Source organism: Amaranthus tricolor, chromosome 6 (genome assembly GCF_026212465.1).
Source record: "Amaranthus tricolor cultivar Red isolate AtriRed21 chromosome 6, ASM2621246v1, whole genome shotgun sequence".
NCBI lineage: Eukaryota > Viridiplantae > Streptophyta > Magnoliopsida > Caryophyllales > Amaranthaceae > Amaranthus > Amaranthus tricolor.
Window position 1 is genome coordinate 9,507,266 of NC_080052.1, and position 7,843 is coordinate 9,515,108.

Below are 7,843 nucleotides of genomic sequence, written 5' to 3' on the forward strand. Positions count from 1 at the left end.
ATAAAATACAAATGAAAATACAGGTAAAATATTTTTGATTAATTTGTTGAATATTTATTAATGTTTATTAGTTAATGGTTACTACATTTGAAAAAAATTCTGATAAATATTTTATCTCTTTACAATACAAAAACTCTCTATTATACATACCATAAATTCATACTTCACATATTAAAAAAAACACTTACTACATAAATCCTAAACACCAACTTTAAATATCATAAAACTCCTACTTTGTATTCTATAAACTCTTATTTTGCATATGATAACACATACTTTACATAACATAACATCGTACTTTATATACTAAATATTCCATCTGCACATACCCTATACTTCACATATATTTATCACCAACTTCACATATTAAAAACCTTAATTTCACATTTATAAACAACAACTTTACATATTATGAAATTTTACTTCACATGCTAAAAAGTCCTACTACACACACTATAAATTAAACCTCAACTTTACATACATTAAACACTTCCTATACTTATTCAAACTCTTAATTCACATATCATAAACATCTACTTCACATACATAAACCCCTACTATTCATATCATAATCACTTATTTCCATGATAAAAGCCCTTACTTCACATATCCTAAACATCAACTTCACATATTAAATACTCTTTACTTGCACCTAGTAACCTTCTTCTCATACCATAAATGTCTATTTAGATATCAAAACCTCATACTTCACATATTTAAAAGCATTATTGCACATATCCTAAACACCTACTCCAGATTTCAAAAACATCAACTTTACATACTAAAAAGTCATACTTGATATATTATAAATACCAACGTCACATATTAAAATCCCATATTATAACTGATAGAATTGGTAGAATGATTGGTTGCCATTTCATTTCAAAATGAGAGAATAAATACAAGAGTAATCTTGGAGAGCAAGGAAACTAGCTACAAGAGTAATCTTGGAGAGTAAAGAAACTAGGTAATTACAAAATAATTACCAAAATATAAAGATATATAAGATATGCACAATATTCTATTCTATTACACCCCGCAGTTAAATTGGAAGGTTTGCGAACGCTGAGACTGGATCGAAAATCATCAAAAAGAACTTGAGGCAGACCCTTGGTAAAGATATCGGCAATTTGATATCGAGATGGAACATGAAGAACCCGAACATCACCATGCTGAACCTTTTCACGAACAAAATGAATGTCCATTTTAATATGCTTAGTGCGTTGATGATGAAGAGGATTGCCCGACAAATAAACAGTACTAACATTGTTACAATAAACAAGAGTGGCTGTAGGAATAGGACAATGCAGCTCAAGAAGCAAGTTACGAATCCAACAAGTTTCAGAAACAACATTAGAAACACCACGATACTCAACTTCGACACTAGACTTAGAGACCATAGGTTGGCGCTTAGTAGACCAAGAGATCAAATTGTCACCGAGAAAAACACAGTAATCGGAAGTGGAACGGCAGGTGTCAGGACAACCACCCCAATCAGCATCAGTATAGGATAAGAGAGAAGAAACAGGGAACTATTATAGTTGTAGTCCATGGTCAAGAGTCCCTTGAATGTACCAAAGAATTCTATGAAGAGCAGTCATATGTTCAACTCAAGGATCATGCATAAATAAGCACACTTGTTGAACGGCAAAAGAAATATCCGGACGTGTGAAAGTAAGATACTATAAGGCCTCAACTAAGCTACGATACAAGGTAGGATTATCATATGGAGACCCAGCATCCGCACAAAGTTTGCTAGATGTAGTAACAAGAGGAGCAGGTTTGCATTAAGACATGCCAGTTTTATCCAGAATTTCAGCAGCATATTTGTTTTGAGAGATAAATAGACCTGCAGGAGTACGAGAAATAGCAATACCCAAGAAGTAACGGAGAGGACTCAAGTCCTTCATAGCAAATTCCGAACTTAATTTAGACATAATAGACTGACGGAGAAGATCAGAAGAAGCAATGAGTATAATATCATCCACATACAAAAGAAGATAAGCATTATTGGATCCATGATAATAAACAAACTAAGAGTTATCAGAAATGCTATTACGAAAACCAATGGTAGTCACAAAATCAGCAAACCATTGATACCAAGCTCGAGGGGCCTGCTTTAGACCATAAAGAGACTTTCGGAGAAGACACACATGATCGGGGGTCGAGTGGGATCACGAAAACCCAAAGGTTGATGCATGTACACAGTTTCATTCAAGTGACCATGCAGAAAAGCATTTTTAACATCCACGTGATGAATGGACTAAGATTTAGACAGAGAAATACTGAAAACAATGCGAATAGAAGCAGGTTTGACCACAGGGCTAAAAGTCTCATCACAGTCAATGCCCTGTCTTTGAGATTTGCCATCACCAACAAGACGCGCCTTATAGCGCTCAAAAGAACCATCAGACTTAGTTTTCACTCGAAAAATCCATAAGGAACGAATAACATTAACATTTGGAGGCTAAAGCACAAGATCCCAAGTATTATTCTCAATTAAAGCATTAAATTCATCCTTCATAGCTTGTTTCCAATTAGGGTCACGGAGGGCATGGATAGGAATTTTTGAAATAGTAGAGAAGGAGATGGAAAGGGCGTGAGAAGTATATTTGGGATTGGGTTTGAAAATGTCATGCTTACTACGCGTAGTCATGCCAGGCGGAGAAGGAGGATTTGGTGATAAGGGGCAATTTAAGGAAGAAATTAGGCTAGAGGATGGGGTCTGTGATGCATGACACAATAATGTACGAATGATATTATTTATTGTGCAAATTTTTTTTTTTTGAATTTTCCATTTTGGGATGAAGTTTGGGGGCAAGCGAAATGAAGAGAGATACCCTGAGTAGCATAAAAATGGTGAAAATTTTTATTATCAAATTCACCCCCATTATAACATTGAAAAAATTTGATATTAAGCTCAAATTGAGTATTGACAAAGGTGTTAAATTGCACAAAAATATCATACACTTGAGACTTGCGAAAACGGAAAAGTCCATAAAAAATTTGTATAATGATCAAGAAAGAGGACATAGTAGTTGTAGCTCGAAGGGCTTGAAACGGGAGAAGACCATACATCACTATGAATAATATCAAAAGGTTTAGTACTCACAAATTGAGAATTAACAAAAGATAATCTAACATGCTTACCCAAAGGACAAGAATGACACACAAAAGATGAAGTTTTATTACATTGGATAGAATTAGAAGAATATAAGAAATGCAAAATGTCATTTTCCGGGTGACCTAAACGGGAATGCCAAATACTAGAAGATAAAAAAGCCAAATGTGGAGAGGAAGGGATGGTAGCTCCATGTGTCGAATGGAAAGGATAAAGATCACCAGTGCTATTAGACCGTAAGAGGATATTCCCCATGCCCAAATCTTTCACAGAAAAACCAAAAGGATCAAATTCAACAGAAACTTTATTATCACGAGTAAACTTACGAACAGAGATCAAAAATTTTAATGAGTTTAGGGGCATATAAGACATTTTTGAGAGTAAGGGAAGGATTAGAGAGAGAAATGGGTAAATCACCGTGACCTTGAATAGGAATCATATTACCATTACCAACAATTATGTGATTATTATAATGATGCTTCAATGGAAAATACTTAAAAAAATTACCTTGAGAGTGAGATATGTGGGATGTAGCACCGATATCCATGTAGTAATTTTCATCTAGAGAGGACAAAGAGAAAGTATGCATAGCTTGATTGATATTCGTCGGAAAGTAGTCCGGCGAGGAAGATGACCCAGTAAAGAAATTATGGGCTAGACAAGGCCCAAGGATATTCGGAGAGACGTTGGTGGTGGGATGAATTTTAGGAGAAGCCATGGATGAAGCAAGAGAGGGGGGCGACGGTAAGGGTGGGGAACAATTGTCTTGGGGAGCAAAGAAGAAAGTAAAAACGGTTGAGGAGAGGAAAAAAAGAACCTAAGCTCTTGATACCATGATAGAATTGGTAGAATGATTGGTTGCCATTTCATTTCAAAATGAGAAAATATATACAAGAGTAATCTTGGGGAACAAGAAAACTAGCTACAAGAATAATCTTGGAGAGTAAGGAAACTAGCTAATTACAAAATAATTACCAAAATATAAAGATATACAAAATATGCACAATATTCTATTCTATTGATAACACCTATGTGACTACATCACATATTAAAAATAAATGACAAATAACATAAACACTTACTTTACCTTATCATAAACATCTTCTTCAGTATAAATCATAAACAACAACTTCTCACACTATAAACACCTACTATAAATATCATAAACACATAATTTACATATCTATTTTACATACTATAAACACTTACTTCAAATACCAAAAATTTCTACTTCACATATTTTGTAAACACCTACTTCAAAACAAATAAAAACCTACACACTTTATAAAAACCTACATTTACTACTATGATAAAACACTTAAAAATATTCAAAAATTAACAAATAAACATTATCTACAAATTTAAATTGAAGAAATAGAAAGAATTACAAATGAAAATTGCGTAAATTTAATGAGATTGATGAAAATAAATTAAGTCTGTTGAAAAATTTTTAAGTGACATCATAAGTAGAGAATCACGTGTTTTTTTTATCATTAAAAGTTTTTTCTTTTATAGAAGATTTAATTTACTTTTGGGTCGGCTCAGTAAAAGATATCTTAAGGAGATCGTCTCACTCAACAATTTGTGTTATTAATTTATGATTTGTTTTTTGGGTATACATTAATTAAGAGACTTTTAAAATTTTTATATTCTTCTATTAAATTAAAAGACTAATGAAGTTGCTTTATTTTTTTTTTCAACCAATTAGAAAAACTTTTCATTAAAAGGATTGAACTAAATAAGATAAATTTGATTTTATTATATTACATATTATTATACGTAATTATGTTTTTACTATTAATTGTTTGTATATACATCTTAATATAAATTTACAAACCAAAACATAAAAAAATAAGAGATCATTTGTATATGCATCTAAATATAAAAAATAAAAATTAAGATATTAATTTATTTAAAAAAAATATGAGTCAGACAGAGGTAAATTGTGGGTTTAATATTAATAATCGTGCATTACATGAGTTTCTATACTAGTATATTATAAAAATATGCATGGAGATAAACCAAACAGAGTTCCACTAAAAAGTTACACTAGACTATTTTTCTTACATCAATTCTTCTTTAAGACAGTTTCAATATGAGATCATTTTTATTTGGATTAAATAGTCAGTTAAATTACTTAAATCATACTGTACATTTAGAATACTAACTTTAGTTGTTTAATGTATAATATGTAATGTTAAAATTAACATTTTAGATATTAAAGTTCTCATTTTAGTTTGAGTTTTATTTAAGCTCCTTGTGGACATGTCTCAGCGTGAGACACCCTCATACAAGAATTGCTCCAATATTTAAGTTTTCGATTCAAATTTTGACTATATTTTCTTGTCAATTTATGACAAAACATATTCACATGGGATCTGAATAATTGTGACAAAACATATGTATCATGAGATCTAAAAAAGATTAAATATGGAAAAACTAAAATAAATAGAGAGAGTAATTAATTACGATGTAAGTTTACATTGATAATTGTTATTATATACCCTTCAATAATATGAAATGACTCGTGAAAATAGCATGAGTGAGTCAAATAACCATAATGTTAGAATTGTTTAGTTAATTAAGATTAAGATTTGGGAATTAGAATCTAATTTTCAATTTGGTGGTTAGGAATCTACTTTGCACCAAACTTTGGTGAACATGCCAAGAATGATGCATGATCATTAAGTAAATTAATTGCAATTAAATGTGTGAAATGAAACTTTGGTATCAAATAATCAAATCAAAAGGCATCATTATGAAAAGCAAATCAAAATAAAGTGATTAGGAAGCTTAGTTAGCTTTGCACAGAAAGTAGGAAGAAAGTTATAATACTTGTTGATGAACGTCATTAGTTACTAATTAGCAAATGCTTTTCTTTCTTTTATGTCTGAAACTTAGATCTTGACTTTCTATGATATTGCTTTTTCAACAAGTTTCTTTAAAAGGTTTAATGGAATAATACATATTCCAATTAATATTATACTTTCTAATTGTGAATCGTGCAAAATTAAGTTCTTTTTTAACATTATAAAAAAAAAAAGAATTTCAATTAACTAATTATATTTAAAAAAGATGGTAAAGCATATTTGCTCCTTTTTTTTATTTGTCTTTTACATTGATTTTGATATATTTTTATTTTTAAAAATAATGTCATTTATTTTTTGTCATACATTTTATATTTTTTAGAGTCACCACAAATTTCAATTTTTGTCCTATCATTCTAAAAGCAAAAAACATTAAATTAAATTTGTGACTATTTTAAACTTAACAAAAATAAAGGAGTAACTATTAGCGTAACCCTACTCCTATTAGTAAAGACTTCGTTAGTTCTGAAATAATTGCACTGGATTGTGACATATTGTGTGAAAAATGTTACTATCAGTGACAAGTATAATGAAATAGAAGTACTAAAATTGTGTATGAAACAACTTTACGTCATATTTCTAAGACACTACAACATTATATATTTTTAGTGGATACGTTTAGTGACATTTAATTTAAATGTAACTACGTTAAATTTCTAATTGTATATATAGTGAATTTAGTGACGTTTATTAAATTATTTAGCATTATAATAAAAAATTATACTACAACTTTTCGCGACATAGCTAAAAACTAGTAACATTTCTCATAAATGTCATTATAGATTATATAGCAATTATATATTACTAAAGGCCAAATTAAATATCACTAAATCACTTTATAGTAAAACTTAAAATAAAAACCAACAATTATTATACTAAAATATAAATCAATATTTTTTTTCGATGCAATCGAGTGATCACTGAACAGTAACTTGTATTGGTGCTTGTTATGATTCAACTAAAAGCAACATTAGTACTTCCACAAAATACTTCGCTCATCAGTCAATAAAAGTTTCGTATACTTCGACTAGTCAAGTCAAACATTGCAATGATTCATAAAGAAGTTTGAAAACAAGCTAACGATTCTTTGATATCATGAATTGATTTTAAATAATTAAAAATAAAAGTATGCATCATTTTTATAATTTTCTTTGAAAAATAACAAAATAATGAAAAACATTAATTTTAGAATTAGAAATATAATTAATCAAGATTTAAGTTTGAGCTTAAATTCTTTCACATTGATTTTAAATGATGAATTGATTTTACATTTATATGAATTATTATTTGTAAAAGCTCAAGTATGGATTTAAGTTCGAGCTTAAATTCAAGATTAGATGAAAACAAATACAACGTTTAACTTTAAGGCTCAACATCAAAGATTTCAAGCATGAAATTTAGTAGTTGCGAATCAATCTGAACTTGTATATAATCGCATTAAGTACGTATCATTTAATGTATTAGTGTAAATACATAGTGAAGCTACAGCGTCGATTATGCATACTCTAGTGAAAGGACACAAGAATTACTTTAGTCTATAAATCAACTAATGTCATTGTTTTAGGCAAAAGTACAATTTTCATTTACTGCCTAAATATCTCTGATGAGGAGGACACGTCAGAAGAGGTTGGTTATGATGTCTAGGCCAAGTTGAAAGGTGAGGGAGAACTATTCTAAGTCACTGTTTTCACCAAGTTCAAGATGGACTTTCCTAGTATTAGGGTTTTTAGTCCTCCCAGATAACAGACAACATTAAATACATTGTCACTTTCATTGGTAAACACAGGGAATGAGAAGTATTGGTGAATCAATTAAACACGTAATATTTCCTAAAAAAATATGGCATTTCATCAAA